Below are 19,794 nucleotides of genomic sequence, written 5' to 3' on the forward strand. Positions count from 1 at the left end.
TTCTAGCACCGGTGGCAGAACATGGAATATTAGGTCCGGTATTTTCATGATTTTACCCACATTTTTCGTCGGATTTGTCTAATAATTGGTATTTGTAGTTCGTAATGGGATCTAGCTCCTGTGGCAGAACATTGGATATTTAGGTCCACATTTTCCTATAACGCACATATAATGGTTCCGGATATTGGTATTTGTACTTTATAATGGATTCTACAACCCGTTTCAAAACATTGTCCATGTTGGTTCCAGTCATCCTAGTCACATTTACTCACGAAATTATGTCAAGTTTAGTAGTTAAGACTCGCAATAAATTACAATCGTTGTATATGAAATTGCCTATATAGGCTCCCGTTTTAGTAAGGCCCCATATAACGGTTCTAACCATTCTCCTACCGATCGTACTGGAGTTTGTAGTTTAAAGTGGAACACGTTTAAATCCAAATACATTAGCATAAAATGATTTTTTTTTACACAATGGTGGAGGGTATTAGAAGTTCGGCCCAGCCAAACTTAATATTTTTTTACTTACTGTATTAAAAATACAGTTCTCATTTATTGTCCGAACTAGACAAAACTTTGCAAAATTCACTTTTTTGGTCCAAGGACGAAGTCTATTGAAATAATTGGTCATCGCCTCGTATTTGGATTTAGATCCATTAATGGATTTGATATCCCTAATCTTTGAGGAAATTAGCAAAGACGCTTTCCAATACAGAGAATGAAATCTTCCCTAGATTTAGATTCTACCTAATCTAACCAACTCTAATCGAAAACAGAAATTTCACAGAGTAGTGAAATTTATTGCCTTTCTGGCAACAATTTCCTATAAATTAATTTCCTAAATTTTCAACAGTTATCAATTATCCATTAGAAATTAACCCCAGTCAAAAACAAACACACACCGCCCCTCCTTCCTCCCTTCAAAATCGATGTCTTGCGAAAATCGATAAATCTTTCGTGCAGAACAAAAGAGTTCTAATGAAAATGGAATTGTTTTGTTCGCTAAACAATAGAAGGAGACATTACAAAAACAAACAAAAGCAACAACACAAACAATTGAAAGCTGACATTGGCACTAGCTCACACTTCCAACGAAAACAAGTGCAACAATTTGTCCCTAATAAGTACTAACCAATGAAGACACAATTACTGCCAAAAATAACAATGTTTTCTATTTTTTTTTTTGTTTTCCGAAGGAAAATATTTTCCTCATCAGTAGCTGCAACAAGAGTTTATAGTTCTACCCTGGTTACGTGTTCGAATTGATGTTGTGGGTAAGAGTGTTGCAAGTTCTTCCTTCTTTTGTGGAATATTCTATTTTGGGGGTTTTCTCTTTTTGTTAACAAATTATTTTAGGAAAGCAAAAACTGTTGTAGACAAGTGGCAGACGTAAAGCCAACAATGAGGTACATTGTGCTTATTAGAAAAGACAAAATCATTTTCAATCTCGAAATTAAAATTTGTTGATGTGAATATTCTTTTGAGAATATATATTGGAGAATGTATTTATTTATCATCGGAACAAGAAAGATTTCCTGTTTTGAAACCAATTGGGAAATGGTTAAAGTTTGGGTTGACATGGACACTCCTTTCCCTCAAATCAGTTTGTGAAATACAATTGTTATTAATGTCGAGAAAAGACTTGGGAACTTATATACCCTCCACCATCTTAAGGAGGGCATATAAAGTTTGTCTTTACGTTTGTAACTCCTCGAAAAATAACAATATTAAACCCTCGGAATGTGCCCGATTTAGCTATGTCCATCAGTCTGTGGAATGTAGCTTCCGAACGAAATGAAGTAGGTGGGAAAATGTTTACTCAAATATATTTTTGATCTGTAGAATTTTTTATTGAAAATATGACATAGAGGTTCAGTTGTCAGTTGGTATTCCCATTAAGTGCTTTGTACTTCATTTTACTCTTCAAGTCGCCACAATATATATTTACTGTTATACCCTCCACCATACTATGGAGGGTATATTAACTTTGTCATTCCGTTTGTAACTCCTCGAAATACTCATGTCAGACCCAACAAAGTATATATATTCTTGATCAGCGTAAAATTCTTAGTCGATGTCCATGTCTGTATGTTGTAATCACGCTACCTTTCGAATGAATTGAGATAGATGGCTAAAATTTTGCACACATGTTTATTTTTCCAGTAGGCAGGTTAAATTCGTAAATGCCCCCATATAACGGTACTTCCCGATATTCGGAATTTTGATGATTTTAGCGAATTTATTCAGCGGAATTGTTTCAAATTTTGTATTTGAAGTTCATGATGGATACTACAGACTAAGACAGAAAATTGTCTGTGCATGTCCACGTCTTCGTATAGCCCCCATATAACGGTAACTCCCGATATTCGGTATTTTGATAATTTTAGCGAATTTATTCACCGGAATTGTTTCAAATTTGGCCTTTGAAGTTTGTAATGGATACTACAGTCTAAGACAGAAAATTGTCTGTGCACGTCCACCTCTTCGTAAAGCCCCCATATAACGGTATTCTGTATATTCTGTATTTTAGTGATTTTAGCGACATTCTTCACCGGAATTGTTTCAAATTTGGTATTTGAAGTTCGAAATGGATACTACACCCTAAGACAGACAAATGTCTGTGCAGGTCCACGTCTTTGTATAGCCCCCATATAAGGGTACCACCCAATATTCGGTATTTTGATGATTTTAGCGTCATTATTCACCAGAGTTGTTTCAAATTACGTATTTGGAGTTCGTTATGAGAACTACAATCTGTGACAAAAAATTGTCTATGTAATCCAGGTCTTCGTATAGGCCCCATATATCAGTACCTCCCTATATTCGGTATTTTAGCGATTTTAGGTACAATACCCTCGAAATTGTTTGAGATGTGGCATTTGAAGTTCGTAACGGATGCTACAGCCTGTGACAGATAATTGTCTATGCAGGTGCAGGTCTTCGCACAGCTCCGATATAACGGTACCTCCCTATATGCGATATTTTGACGATTTTAGCTACATTATTCACTGTTTATTTCAAGTTTCGAGTTTGAATATGGTAATGGCTTATGACAAACAATGCCTATGTAGTTCCACGTCGTATAGAACCCAATAGACGGCTATATTTGGTATTTTTAAAATTTTAACAGAATTTTTTAAGAATGTTTTTTTTTTTTGAAAATTTTCAAATTCGTTCCAAAAGGTGGAGGGTATTTAAAGCTCGGCCCGGCCAAACTTACTGCTTTTTAACTTGTTTTTCGGGTAAAATGTCTTTGTAAAAATAATGGGTTAGTAGGTTGATTTTAAGTAGGTTGATTTTAAGGATTGCGGGGCCTGAGCAAAAATCTGATAAGCATATATGCAAAAATTTTGTAGGAGTTTGTGCCACATCCAGTGGTACTAGTAATGACAACCACATACCATAATAGGATTTTCTACACAATGGTAACAACAACAACGACCACAGCAACGTGCGACGAAAAGAGTACCAGCCAACAAACTCTGCATTCGTTGGGGACGTAATGAACAAGTTAGTCTTCGTTGGTATGCCGTTCACAGCATAAGGCTAAGAATTCTCATTGACTCAGTTAGGGCCTATCACATATAGAGTTTTATTTTCGGTACGATAGAGACATGCTTGCTACTGCAGGAGCTTGCCAAAGGGTAGCAAGTGATCATTTGCCGTCCTCGACTAACAAAACCGTTAGCTGGGAATACCTTTTTTAAGACTGACTCTCTCATTAAAGTTAGTGGCTGGTAATTTAGAAGTAGATTGTAATTTAGTATTAAAAATCAGTTAAACATCCGATTTTGACTCACAGTGAAGAAAGAAATCTACTCTTATTAATTCATAAGGTTTAGTCGGTCCTTATGGAGACCCTGGATATAGCTGACGATAAAACCATATATTTACAATCTAAGTCTGATATTAATATTACAAGGTGCCAGATGTTCAAATGTGCACTATGTACCAGATGCAGTGGACTGGAGTATTCCACTTCATCTAATACTAATAATAATCACAAATAATAGCTAAAAACGCCGAAAACTTAATATTTAAGGAGTTATGGCCATTTTGAAGATTTCACTAATTCGTACCTAAAAAAGTGATCACAAATAATAGCTAAAAACGCCGAAAACTCAATATTTAATGAGTTATGGTCATTTTAAAGTTTTCATTAATTCAATATTTAAGGAGTTATGACCATTTTAAAGTTTCTATTAATTAAGGAGTTATGGCCATTTTAAAGTTTCTATTAATTCACTCTTAGAATTCAGATCTTGTGTTACTAAAAATATTGGAATGTATGAAGCTTATGATGCGTATTTCGTATTTTATCAGATTTTGGGTTATTTCAAATTTTGAACCGTTGTGGGGGAGTGGAGTCTTTAATATTAAATCTTCACACCAGATATTGTTTTAGTTGATGTTGGGATGTGTGGCATTTGAAGTGAATTGGGTGCTCAATTCGCATTTAATTGTCGTTTTGGTTATTCAAAAGATTTTGTGTTTGATAGAAATATTGAGATGTACCGAGTTTTGCGAGCTTCATGACTACTCAAGATGTTGACCTGTTGTGAGAAAGGTACCAGGAGAAGTGGACAACCTTCAGACCAGATTTTGTGTTAATAAAAATAGTGGAATGTGTCAACTTTGAAGGAATTGAAGTCTAATTGCTCATTTTATAAGAGTTGTAATTATTCCAAATTTTCATCCTGATGGAGTTGACCGATATTGTCCATTTTCGCAACTAACCCAGGGATTTTCAAAGTTTGCACAAAATCATATGATTTTGATGATGATTTTTAACCTTTTGTGGGGAGGTAAATGATGGATTGGGTCAAGGTTTCCCATCTCCGAACTCGATCTATGTTTGACAATAATATTAGCATGTACCAAGTCTGGACCTAAAGTTTTAAAATACAATGAAGTGGGTTGAACCATTATATGGGGTCATGCCAAAAACATTGTGGAAATTATCAGTGGACCATCAAAATACCGAATATTGGTGAAAACCATTATATGGACATATTTTATTTATTATGGACAATGTTTTGACACCGGTGGTAGTTCACGTTATGAACTACAAATACTCATTTTGAAAAATGTGGCCTAGATCGTAAAAATACCGAAAATCTGCAGGTACCATTATTTGGGGACTATACATAGTTTTACCACAGTAAAACGAGAACCTATACTGACATTGTTCTGCTACCAAAGGTATAACCCGTTACGAACTCTTAATATCGAATTTGAAAATGTGGCATAAATATTCAAAATATTGGAAAACGTGAACCTGCATAGACAAAAATCTGACAAAGGAGGTAGAATGCATAACGAACATTAAGTACCGATTTTTAAAAAATTCCGTTTGAAAATTTGGCTTTGATGTCGAAAATATGGGGAGCAATATGAAATCGTAGACCTATATATTCCATGACCTGCCACAGGAGGTAGATCTAGAACCCATTACGAACTACAAACACCAATTGTTAGACAAATTGGTCAGGAAATGTGGCTTCAATTGGGATACAAACACCAATTGTTAGACAAATGGGTCACAAAATGTTTCTTCAATCGTCAAAATACCGATATAGTAAAACGTGGACTTATACAGACTATTTTCAGCTACCAGAGAGTTATTAACTCTAAATATTAATTTCTTTTTTAAAAATGGGGCTAAAGTCATCAAAATGCCGAATATCGATAGGTACTGTTATGCGGCGCTACAGGCAGTCGTGGACCTATATAGACAATGTTCTGCCACTGGAGGTGGAACCCGTTGCAATCGCTCAGCACCAAATTTGGAACTATTCCGTGGAATAGTTACTATTTCTATACATTTTTTTTATCAAATTACATTTTTAAAATCCAAATCGAAAAGAAACTTTATTAAAAATATTTAATTTTAATCTACCCTTTTGCAACCACTGTATCCTTGTAAGTGACACGAAAACAAGCTCGAAAAATGTAGTTTTTAGGAAGATACTTACTGGAAATCCACAAACTGCACTTCGTCATTTACCACTAAGCCGAGAAAATGTACTTCTAACGTTCATCAACAGATATACGGCGAGAAAAGGAACAACAACAGTTTCCCTTCGTCCTCATTTGATGGTGGCGATGTTCTGACTCGGTCTGTATGTCTGACAACAATGATGTAGACAATAATGACAGTCATAATGATGAAGTTCTAGAGTTTTAATATTTTTTCCATTGACTGACTGCTGCAAGTGATGCTCTCTGCCGGTGTGGTGTTGATGATGGTGTTAAATTTTCCATCATTAAAAAGCAATTTTCAGCAATTTGTTCAAAGCAATGAATGAGACGAAAATGAAAAACGAAACAAAAAGAAAAGAAAACCAAAATAAAATCCTCTTGGTGGGGACGAGAAAATTGAAAAGGCACGATTTATGCTGCAAGCGGTAAACTGCACCAGATGATGATGATGATGGCTATGATGACGCTGATATTGTCTCCAAGCCAAGACCTAAACTGATGCTACTGGTTTTGTTGCCTGGAAGGAGTACGCTTTACTTCAGCTGCAACTGTCAACAATTGTCTGACTTCAGATTTCTGGAGTAAACGTGGTAATACCACCTATTTACGAAAAGCATGCAATAACAAGCAAATCAATTTGCGGAATTATAAAGATTTCAAGAGCTCCAATGGAAGAGCCACCCAAGAAGTTAAACAGCACCAAGGTTTTGGTATTAACTGAAAACACAAAGGTGTGCATTGTTTCCTTCTTTTCGGTGTCAGGTGTTAACGAAAGGAAAGAAAAAACACAATACTTGGTGGGGAATTTTCCATGAGTTGCTTTGCACGAAAACGTAAATTGGAAAATATAAAGCAGATTATATGTGTTTGCTACATGTAGACGATGTAGTCGAGGGCTTGTCGTGTTGTGTGTGGATTTAGAATTTTTGAAGAAAAAATTTGTTTTTCGAAACACCTAAAAATTTAAATTAGGTTTAACATTTGACGACAGAATATTGGACTGCTCATGAGCTATTTATTGTCTTATTAACAATATTAGAAATTAGTTTTTCTATATTAAAAATAATTTCATTATAATTTTGTAACCAGAACAAATAATAGAAAGACATGGCGATGGAGAATGTTCAATTAATACACCACAAAAAAAAAATGATGGATTAAAACCTTTTTTTAAATTGGCCAAATTTTTGTAACCTTATCCAAGGGATCCAATAATTTGGACTACTTGTCGCAAGATTTATGGCAATAAAGAAAACTAGAGAAACGACATTCTAATACCCTCCACCATTGGGTAAAGGCTAAGATGGAATTCAAGTGTGATAGTGTGATTTCTTTATATTTGGCTGGAAAACCACAAGTGGCTATCGTTAGAGCACTCCAGCATTTAAATGTGAATAAATCTTTTGTGTCGTATCATTGCTCGTTACCGTGATACTGGTAGCGTAGCCCGACGTCAAGGAAGTGGACGGAAGAAAACCGCAACATCAGTAGAAATTGTTCGAAAAGTAAAGAAGCTACTTGATCGACACCCGCGTCGCAATGGCCGAAAATGGCTTGTGAGTTAAAGCCATTAAAATTCCAAAAAGTGGAAGAACTTACCCCGCAACAGAAAGAAAATAGACTTAAAATAGCTAAAGAGTTGATTCGCTAGGCCGAAAGTGGTGAACTGTCGAATTTTGTTTTCTCCGTCTCCGATGAGAAAACATTCGTTGTCCAACAGTTGGTAAACAAGCAAAATGATCGTGTTTACTTGCCAAAGAGGTCACCTGAAAATGTGCACCTTCGGTTGGCCACCAGAACTCAAGCGCCGGCCATGGTGATGGTGTGGGCCGCCATAACAGCCGATGGTCGCTCTCCGCTCCTATTAATAGACCGTGGCACCAGAATAAATGCCGAATATTATCGCGAAAATATTCTGGAGGATGTATCAAAGCCTTGGGCACGCTAACATTTTGGCCGCAGACCTTGGACATTCCAACAGGACTCAGCTCCATCACACTCAGCACGCGCTACCCAAGAATGATTACAAAATGAGGTTCTTCGTTTCATTTCCAGCGCACAATGCCCACCAAAATAGTCCAATCCGTTGGACTATTGTGTCTGGAGTATTTTGTAAGGCAAGGTTTGCACTAAAAAATACCAAAGTGTCGATAACATCGAGCAAGCGTGTTCGTGCCTAAGGTGACTAATTCGAACAAATCTAAACTTATTCTAAAATTTGATGCTATTTCCGCCATTTTTTGCTTTAAAATTAAAAAAATGTAAAAATTAATGCGTTTGACTTTGTTGAAGTTTTGTTATCTCACCCTATTAAAAGAAGGTATATTTCGATTTTTTTAAACTTTGCAACTCCCAATATTTGTGTCAGTGATAGATCATGTACAAAAATGGTCAATATCAACCCACTTCGTCAAGGGCCTCCCCTGCAAAGGGACAACATTTTGAATTATTATAACTCATATAAAATGTCAAACAAGATTCCGATTGACTTCAAACTCCACACATCCCGACATTCCGTCCGGCGTGAATATGGGATATATCGGTCCACTTTTTGTATTTTTATACCCTCCACCTTGGAAATAGGGTATATTAACTTTGTCATTCCGTTTGTAACATCCCTAAATATTCGTCGTAGACCCCACCAAGTATATATATTCATAATCAGCATAAAATTCTAAGTCGATTTAACTACGTCTGTCTGTCTGTCCGTCTGTCTGTTGAAATCACGATACCGCTCACATTATTTGACGTAGAGCGTCAAAATTTGGCAGAGCAATTGGTATTGTATCTAGGATGGTTGATATTGAAAATGAGATATATCGGTCCACATTTTGGTATAGTCCCCATACAACGGTACCTCCCAATATTCGGTATTTTGATGATTTTTGACACATTTTTTCACAAATTTCTCTGAAAATTGGTAGTTGTAGATCATAATCGGTCCCAGTTTGTGTGGCGAGTCATTGAAATTATAGGTCCACGTTTTGGTATAGCCCCCATACAACGGTATCTCCCTATATTCGGCATTTTGATAATTTTTGCCACATATTTTCGCGGATTGGTCTAAAAATTGGTTAATGGGTTCTAGCTCCGTTGGCGAAACATTGCATATGTAGGTCCACGATTTGGTATAGCCCCCATATAACGATACCTCCCAATATTCGACATTTTAATGGTTGTTGTCAAATTCCTTCTAATGTTTCCTTTACCCTAAGGTGGAGGGTATTAAAAGTTTGGCCCTGCCGAACTTAATGTTTTTTGTTTTTACTTGTTATATGATTAATTTACAAATTTTGGAATTTCAATTATCTTGAGCCATCACGATAACCGATAACGTTACTGCCTAATTCCACAATTTAATTTCTTTCCCCTGTTCTTACACAACTAACTTTTTTTTATTTCATTTGGATGTTTCAGTTTTATATTTGAATTATCAAGTATTATAGCAGTTTTAATAAGAAAATAATTATTTTACTTCGAATTTTCTTTTAAATTCTGATAATACGGCAGAAAAAAACTTCATATTGCGAAGAGCAATGACAAAGAAGTTTGAAGAGTCTTTGAGAAAAATTAAACGAACGCCGTCTCAATATACGTTTAATTCATAGTTGGAAGTCTTTTCATTTCAATATCGAATTACAATTCCTTATGGGGTTAAACTGTTCTCGGGTGACACCACAAAACTCTATTCATATTCTATATACATCATAAATTGCCCCGCAAAGGAATCTCTTCTTTTCCACTAATTGTTTTTTGTTTCAATTCCTGATATCTGAAACTAGTTACTTTATTCATTTTTCATTTCCATTTTGTGCAAAAAAAAAAAAAAAGAACAGAAACGATTTCAAATGAAAAGTTGTGATAGTGAGAGTTATCCATCGTTAAAAGCATTTAAGACCAACTGCATTAAGCTTTTAAGTGTTACAACTCCACTAACTCCAACCAAAGTCTTCGTTTCGACAATTGTCCTCTTGCAATTCATGGTCGCATTGAGTGGCATTCTCATCAGTGGTGGTGGCAGTCGTTGTAGTTGTGGTGGAAAGCATGTCGTCCTCAATGTCTGCAAGTAACATCGACAAATACTCCAACCAATTGCCTCGTCTTTAGTTCAACACTGTCTCTTCGTCAACAATCTACTAGGTAGGGTTGCCGCCGGAAAAAATATAATTCGACAATGGAATGTATAAATTTTGAAACTGATTAAATTGGAATTGGATGGAAGGAAGTGCCTAATTCGACAAAATTTGAAAACATTTACCTAAAAGTCTAGTACTAAAATTCTGATATTGACCATACAGGGTGAGATAAAAAACAGCAACAAAGTCACACGCTGCCCGAATATAGCTCAGCGGTATTTTGGTTCATTCCCCGCGAAGCGCTTGCTTGAGGTGATCGACACTTTGTTATTTTTTAGTGCCAACCATGCTTTCCAAAATACTCCAGACACAATAGACCAACGGATTGGTATCCGGAGATTTTTATGGCCATTATACGCTGGAAATGAAGCGAGAAACCTATTTTTTAACCATTCTTGGGAGGTGCGCGCTGAGTCCTGTTGGAATGTCAAAGGCTTTAATACACCCTCCAGAATATTTTTGCGATAATATTCGGCATTTATTCTGATGCCATGGTCGATAAATACGAGCGGAGAGAGACCATCGGCTGTTATGGCGGCCCCCACAATCCACATGGCCGGCGCTTGAGTTCTGGTGGCCAACCGAAGGTGCACATTTTCAGCTGATCTCTTTTGAAAGTAAACACGATAATTTTGTTCATTTACAAACTGCTGGAAAACAAATGTTTTCTCATCGGAGAAAACAAAATTCGGCAGTTCACCAATTTCGTCCAAGCGAAGCAACTCTTCAGTTCTTTTGAGTCTATTTTCTTTCTGTTGCGGTAGAATATCCCAGACAAAAGACAAGGGAACTGATAGGATTGGTGGCTCTTTCCGAAACCTAGGTATTCCCTCTAATAAACAAACATTGTTTTTATAATAACAACGTAAAGGGATTAAGACTGACCATTTTGCAACAACAAAATAAAAAAAGTATCTGGATTCAACAGAGTTGCCACCATCTCCATCTCCGTCCTGACCCGCTTGAGTGGGGAGTTTTAGTCACTATATGATGGGGTGGATAACTCCCACGATAAACCTCAAGCAGGTAAACGAAAGCATGTAGATGGTCCACAGATGTTATGAGGAGGCACTCTGTGGCAGTTCCCAGCATTCTGGCAAACCTGGATGTTATTGCACTGCATAGCACTTTTATTCGCAGACCACACTATCGCGTTATAAGAGGTCTACCTGCAGCAATGCGGCCCAGTGTGGTTCGTGAATAAGAGCTACTCAATGAAATAATATCCATTCCGGCTAGCTCCTTGAGGACCTATCCGCCTGTCTGTCTTTTGTAATCACGCTATCTTTCGAACGATTTGAAACATAAAGCTAAAATTTTGCATAGATGCATACTACTGACAGGTTAAGTTCGCAAGAGGTCTAGGTTTGCGTATAGCCCCCATATAACGGCAGCTCCTGATATTCGGTATTTTGATGGTTTCAGCAACATTATTCACCAGAATCGGTTCAAATTTCGTATTGGGAGATATTAACGGCCTATGAAAAAAATCGTATGCAGCTCCCCGTTTTCGTATAGCCCCCATATAACGGCACTAATTTTCCTTTTCTCGGGTCGATGAAGGTGTCCAGTTGTTTCAACATTACCATTTAGATTTCGTCTAGGCCCAACGCTTTGGTTACATAGCGTTTCGGATGACATTTACAACATCACCCATCGTAAACTGTGGCTATGACTGATCGGCGGGAAGAATTCTTTACTCTTCGCTTCGCCCTATCGCTCTCGGGGTTCTAGACAAATTGTCGGTTAAAATATTCAGCGCACCTCTTCGGATCAGTTACTGTTATGTCTTTAAAAGTGACTGAAGTCCAATCATCATTTTTTCAAGAGTTCGAGAGCTATTCAACCGTTACCCATAGCTTACTCATATTGGTCTCAATGTTGAAACACATCAGATGGCCTGGCCACTTTTTCCTCTTTTGCTCCTGCACCAACCGGTTAACTTCCACTGTTAATTCATTGATTCTGGGATTAGTGGGGTTGGAACGACGCTCACTTGTTAGTCCAGCTGTCTAAGTTGGGAAATTTGGTTTTATTTCGGGTATTCGACCAACAGCTATATAGCGGTGGCTGTAGCTTTGATGGTGAATTTTGAAAAAAATCCCATAAAATTTGAAATAAATCGTTGAAATACCGAATATATGGAGTGGACTTATGTAGATAATATTAGTTACAGGAGGTTAACCCCATTAAAAAGTATAAATACCAAATTGAAAAATGTGAAAAAATGTGATTAAAATGACCAAAATACAAAATATCGAGAGGTGCCATTGTATGGGCGTTACAGGAAAACGTGGACCGATATATAACTCATATTCAATTCCAACCATTCTATACACAAAATAAAGTATTGTGCCAAATTTGAAAGCTCTACGAATAAAAAAAAGTGGTCAACTTTTTCCTACCCAGTCTTGGAAACAGTAACCCTGTTTCCCACTACCATTCCAGTAAAGTTGGAAATCGAAAGAATTGAAGCACGAAAATTTCAAATGACAATACAACACTGGCTGGATAGCAGGCAGGCAGGCGTCAAAGAAATGATGAATGATTCTCATCGTTGGCTGACTGGCTGGCGTTTCCTTCACCCTGGGAGGTGATTAAAGTTTTGCTGTAATTCTTCCTCAAAAATGTTTGCTTCATTTCTTCAGAAAAAGATTCTTTTTAAGAAATATATGCGTTTTCTGCAATTGTATCTCCCTCCACAGCGTTTGTTACCCCGCCCTCCCCTACGGATTTTTATTGATTGTATGACGGAAAACCTGAAATGTGCGTAGCAAGTGAACTTGGTTTTTCTCTCTCGCCAATTTCCATTTCTTCCCAAAAGGGGAGGTTTTTCAAGTTCATGCATTAACCGTATGGATGCCAGGATGGCAGATGGATGGCTCGCTGACTGGCTGGTGGAGTAAATAAATGAATGAATGGATTGGCAGTGTGATAAAGTTCACACATCTCATTAAAGCATTGCAACGTAGAGGGCGGTGCGGCGGGCCACTCAGGCTCATAGCATGAGCTATGATGTGTCTGGTGAGTAGATTTATCATCAGGGATTAGTTGGGGGATACTTAAGACTAGCAGTGTAGACGAGAGGATAAACTAGTCTAGCTAGACAATTGCTTTATAATTACAATTTTGTTTTTAATTCTTTCGTTCATTTTTTTGTCTTCTTTGTTATTTTGCATGAATGTCATTATCTGTGGCTGTGTGAATGTGCCATGGAAATACGTAAGGATTTGAAGTGGTTTGGAAAATTAAACAATTAGTAAACTTTGTGAATCCTTATTAAATATGTAACGAAGTAAAGCTGAGCAAGGAATAACACATTTACATATTTATATACCAAAAATGCATTTATATTGCTATGCGACGAATACTCGAAAATCCTGAATATGTTCATAGAACTTATGAAACAAAATCAATTGTAACCGGTAGCAAGTGAGAACGGCGCTGATTCTTGCACTGGCACAATAAGTGCCTGGCGAGAAGTTTATTTAAAATTACAACTGATGGAAGTTATGGTTTTAAACAGAAACCCAAATTTAAGAAAGTTCTCGGTAAAACTTCACTCATTCGGAACAATACACTAGAATGAAAAATACGACAAAATAAAATATTATTTAATCTATATCTATAAAAGAGGAAAATGTTTGTATGTTTGTTTGTTTGTAATTTATGGACTCGAAAACCGCTGAATAGATTTTCCTGAAAATTTTCATATATACTGCAACATCGCCTGAAAGTAACATAGGCTATATACATTTTTGAATTTCCACTTGGAACTGGAGATATAGCATCAGAATCGGAGGTACCTCCCAAAAATTTAGATTTTATATGCACATATCTATTGATCGGTTAAAGATACAGTCTCCAAATTTGGAATGCGTAACGGAATTTGGAACAAAAATATGTTTGCCAAATTATATTGTTATCGGTTCAGATTTGGATATAGCTCCCATATATATTTTCGATCGATTTCGTTCATTTGATGCCTCAAACACAATACGAATGTTCGATTCCAATGAAATTTGGAATGTCAAATTATATTGAAATCGGTTCAGATTTGGATATTGCTCCCATATACATTTTCGGCCGATTTCATGTATTTGGTGGACCAAACACGATATGTAATTCCAATTTTAATGAAATTTAAAATAAGTAACGGAATTGGGAGCCAAAATGAATTTGTCAAATTAAATTGAAATCGGTTCAGATTTGGATATAGCTCCCTTATATATTTTCGACCGATTTCATGTATTGTATGCGCCATACACGATATGTAAGTTCGATTACAAAGAAATTTGGAATATGTAACGGGATTTTGATTAGAAAATAAATTAGTCAAATTATATTGAAATCGGCACAGATTTGGATATAGCTCCCATATACATTTTCGGCCGATTTCATGTATTTGGTGCACCAAACACGATATGTATGTCCAATTTTAATGAAATTTAAAATATGCAACGAAATTGAGAGCAAAAATGAATTTGTCAAATTATATTGAAATCGCTTCAGATTTGGATATAGCTCCCATATATATCGTCAACCGATTTCGTTTATTTGATGCACCAAACACGATATGTATGTTCGATTCCAATGAAATTGGGAATGTGTGACGGGATTTTGATTAGAAAATAAATTAGTCAAATTATATTAAAATCGGTTCAGATTTGGATATAGCTCCCATATATATTTTCCGCCGATTTCACATATTTGATGCACAAAACACGATAGGTATTTCCAATTCCAATTGATTCGGCATTAGTGGCTAAATTTGGTACAAAAATAAATTTGACAAATTATATTCAAATACGCTCAGATTTGATTATAGCTCCCATATATATACTCAGCCGGTTTCACATATTTGATGCACCCAAAGCGATAGAGACAAAATCTAGCACCAGAAAAAAATTGCCAAATTATATTGAAAACAGTTGAGGTTTGGGTATAGCTAACATATATATTTCGGCCGATTTCATACATGTTATTCACCAAACATGATATATATGACCGATATCAATGAAATTCAGAATGTGTGGCGGAATTTGGTTACAATAATAAATGTTAAAAATTAATTGGAAATTAGGTAAGATTTGGAAATAGCTCCCATATATATTCTCGGCCGATTTCACATATTAGACGCATCAATTTCAATGAAATATGAAAGATGTGGCGAAATTTGGTGTAAAAGTAATTTTTTTTTTTAAATTATATTTAAATCGGATCAGATTGGGATATTATTTTAATAAAGTTTTATATAAAAACGGTTGTAGGACCATGTTTTGACACAGCCTCCCTTATGGACATATTAGCGAATTATGGGCACATGTTTGGGATATATTTTGATAATAAATAGTAGTATTCTGTGAATAGACAGCAACCTAGGAAAAATGTATGACCCCCACGTTCCAATTGATGCAACATTCTACTTCAAAAAACGCTACATAATGTTTTGTTGACTTTTATCCAAGTAAAAAAGCTATAACTCCTTGAATTCTATAGATTTGTACTATTGTCCGTCTGTCTGTTGTAATCACGCTATCTTTCGAATGAATTGCGATAGAAGGCTAAAATTTTGCACACATATTTATTTTACCAGTATGCAGATTAAATTCGTAAATGGGAGATGTAGGTCTACATTTTCATATAGCCCCCATATAACGATAACTCCCGATATTCGGTATTTTGATGATTATATCGACATTATTCACCAGAATTGTTTCAAGTTTGGTATTTGAAGTTCGAAATGGATACTAAAGCCTAAAACAGGAAATTGTCTGTGTAGGTCCACGTCTTCGTATAGTCCCCATATAACGGTACATCCCTAAATTCGGTATTTTGATGATTTCTAACGATATTATTCACCAGAATTGTTTAAAATTTAGTATTTGAAGTTCGTAGTGGATACTACAGGCTGTAACAGAAATTTGTCTGTGTAGGTCTGCGTCTTCGTATAGCCCCCATATAACGGTACCTCCCAATATTCGGTATTTTAATGATTTTAGCGTCATTATTCGTCGGAGTAGTTTCAAATTGCGTATGTAGAGTTCGTAATGGGAACTACAGTCTGTGACAGAAAATTGTCTATGCAGGTCCAGGTTTTCATACATCAGCACCTCCCCATATTTGGTATTTTTACGATTTGGATACAATACTCACCGAAATTGTTTAAGATGTCGTATTTGAAGTTAGTAATGGAAGCTACAGCCTGTTACAGAAAATTGTCTATACAGGTCCAGGTCTTCGTATAGCTCCGATATAACGGTACCTCCCTATATACGGAATTTGGTGATTTTAGCTATATTATTCATCGATTATTCCAAGTTTCGATTTTAAATATGGTAATAGCTAATGACAAACAATGCCTATGTAGGTCCACGTCGTACAGGTCCTAATTTAAGGGCTATATTCCGTATTTTTCAGATGTTAACAGAATTTTTGGAAAATATATTTTTTTCGAAAATTTCGAAATTCGTTCCAAATGGTGGAGAGTATTCAAAGTTCGGCCCGGCCGAACTTAATGCTTTTTACTTGCTTATCTATGTTCTTGGAAAGTATCCCAGAAAATACATGTCCATGTTGCAATGTGAGCAGCCGACACTTTAATAGGCTTGGTACGGGAGTTTTTATAGACCAGCTTCTAAATACATTACATCCTAAAATTGTTTGAATACGATTTTCCTAGCGCATTGCCTCACGATGAAAGTTAGTTTTAGCATAGACAAATAAAGGTATAGACTAAAAAGTTTAAAAATTTACCCCTTCCGGCAGATGTCACTATGGTTGTTCTTGGGCCAGTTAAGTCACTCAGGGCTAGTGAAGTTACTCGACTTCGAAAACAATTTATTCATTTGTCTGCTATTTAAGTTCTATATTTTTATATTTCACGACATATTTTGATAATGTAAAAGTAAACAAAGTCACTGTTTCGTTTTTAATTGATAAATAATAATGAATCATAAAAATATTCAATATTTTGAATAGAATTGAGTGAGTCTACTGAACCTCTCTTGCAGCATGAACGACATCTATTGAAGCACTTTTTTCGAAGATAACAGATGAGACAATTTTTTAGTATATACCTAATTTGTCTATGGTTTTAGTCCGTCTTGAATTATTAGATTCTCTTTGACAAAGAATCTCAATGCTCTGTACCCATAATATCACCAGCGTAAGACATTCTAAGTGTGGAAGCAGGATAGAGTTATTATCTCTCACGTTTATACTCCAATTAAATGGAATATTTCTAAGGGCTGTGATATTTCGCACAGGTAACTGTAAATGAACTTTGAAGCTAATTAGTGTGGTCCCGTGTTTTCCTAGTGATATGGGTTATAAAAACTTTACTCCGGAAGAGGAGGTAATTGCAGTTCCATCAGTTCTATCTCAAGTTTTGCAAAATCAAGCCCAAAACATTTATGTAAAGACCAATAAAGATGTTTAAAAAAACAAACTATTTCAAATTTTGTTCGACAGGCCTAATACCTTCACTTGGAATATACCACCAACAAATACTTATAATGTATATTTAATTTCATATTATTTATTTTTCCATATTTTTTAACATTCCGGTGAAGGTGAATATCTGCGTGCGACAATGATTTCACTCGTGTTACTCATTGTCTTCATGGAATTAGGTCAGTAATTCAAACACAAACACATAATGTAATACAAACATTATACAATAATTGAACCTACTGACCAATATAATTATTAACCTAAATATTTGTTTGCTCAACGCCCATCTTCATTGAAAAACGCCTACAAGAAACGCCAGTATCCAAATACAATTTACACCTATTTTTTTCAAAGGAAAATAATTATAAAAGGCGTTTGAAATCTAAAACCCTGCATAGCATTTACATAAGGAAGTTTGCGGGAAAAAAAAAGAAAGAGGCTACCAAAGAACAAATATCCTCAGGTTAAGAGATGAAGTCCAGAGTCTATACAATGCTCAAAAAAGAAAAAAAAGAAAACAATGAATATGGCTTGAATAACAATTTCTTAAACTTCAATCTAAGTACCAATCAGCAACAAAAAGAGTTCATCTGATTGTGGTCACCTCAGCAACACCCAATTTTTGGCAAACAACAACTAACACCATCACAACAATGCTCCTAACCAGGCATAACAGAAGATCCGCTGCCAGAGATATCAACGGCAGCAGCAGTAGAACAGCGTCAGAATCAGCAGTTGAGCAGTAGTAACCAATCTGGTTGCTGTTCTTTTTTTTTCTATTATTTTCTTTTTCGTCTTCAATTTTTCGGCTAACAAGATAACAACACACACACATACAAACACCCCGACTCAAAGAAAGAATGAAGATCCAACCGACATGGCCACAGTCTTTGTTTGCCCATTTTGTGTCAGATAGGCCGACATCAGCTAGTCCCAGCATGCCACAATGGCCATTAGACACAATGGACTCGTTTGTTTCTCTGTTTTTATTGTTTTTGTTGTTGTCTATGTATTCGCCTCTGTGTAAACAGAAGTCAAATCGAATCAGTCAAATGTCCCCTTGGGGCTCATATGTTACACCCGGCTAGGCAGTCGGGCAGGTAGATAGGTGGCACGGTCAACATTTGAATTCGCATCAAAATGATGGACATTTTTGTTAGATTTTTTGTTTGTTTCTTTTTCATATGGAATCGATTTAAATGAAAGTAGAAGATTTTACCACGTTTTTGGCCTATCTCGACAAAGAATTGATGAGTTTTTTTTGAATCAACGCTATTCGAGGCTCTATATAACATTTTTTTTTTAATAGTTATTTTTGAATAACATATTTGGAATGCTTTCATATGTACTTACTGGTATATTCCTAAAGTCTAAGCCTTATAGTTCTGCTTACTAAACATATTCGATATGGGTCAGCTATATAGTAAAGCTCACATATAAAATTCCTCATTATGTAGAATTTATTTTCGTATAAATTATATATGGGAAAAATTTTACAAATTTGAGTTTTAAATATAAAACCAGTAAAGAAATTCCTAAAGTCGGGCGGGGCCGATTTTATGATACCCTAATTTAGTTGAGCTCCACTTAATAATTAAAAAGTTTTTATTGGAGAATTCATTCATACACGCTATGAATATAAATATAATTTAAAGTTCAAAGGACTAAATATGCCGAAGCATGTGTATCTTTTAAATTCGGAATTGTATTGCCCATTTGGTGCACAATTAATATGAAATCGGATAAAAATATATATGGGAACTATATCCAAATCTGAACCGATCTCGATAAAATTTGGCAAAGATATTTCTGAGCTGCATTTGATATATTTCCCTGAATATCGTTGTTACGGAGTGCATATTACGGCTGTGGGTAACAAATACAATAAATCGGATGAACAATATATATGGGAGCTATAACTATATCTGAACCGATCTTCATAAAATTTGTCAGACTAGCTTCTGGACTCAATTCGGTCGCATGTGCCAAATTCTTCCTATTTGGGCAAATATTAGACATTTGGTGCACAATAAAAAGTAAATCGGATGAAGTTATATATAGGAGCTATATCCAAATCTTAACCGATCTCGATAAAATCTAGCAAAGGTATTTCTGAGCTGCATTTGATATATTTCCCTGAATATCGTTGTTACGGAGTGCATATTACGGCTGTGGGTAACAAATACAAAAAATCGGATGAACAATATATATGGGAGCTATA

Source organism: Musca domestica, unplaced genomic scaffold (assembly GCF_030504385.1).
Source record: "Musca domestica strain aabys unplaced genomic scaffold, Musca_domestica.polishedcontigs.V.1.1 4, whole genome shotgun sequence".
Lineage (NCBI taxonomy): Eukaryota > Metazoa > Arthropoda > Insecta > Diptera > Muscidae > Musca > Musca domestica.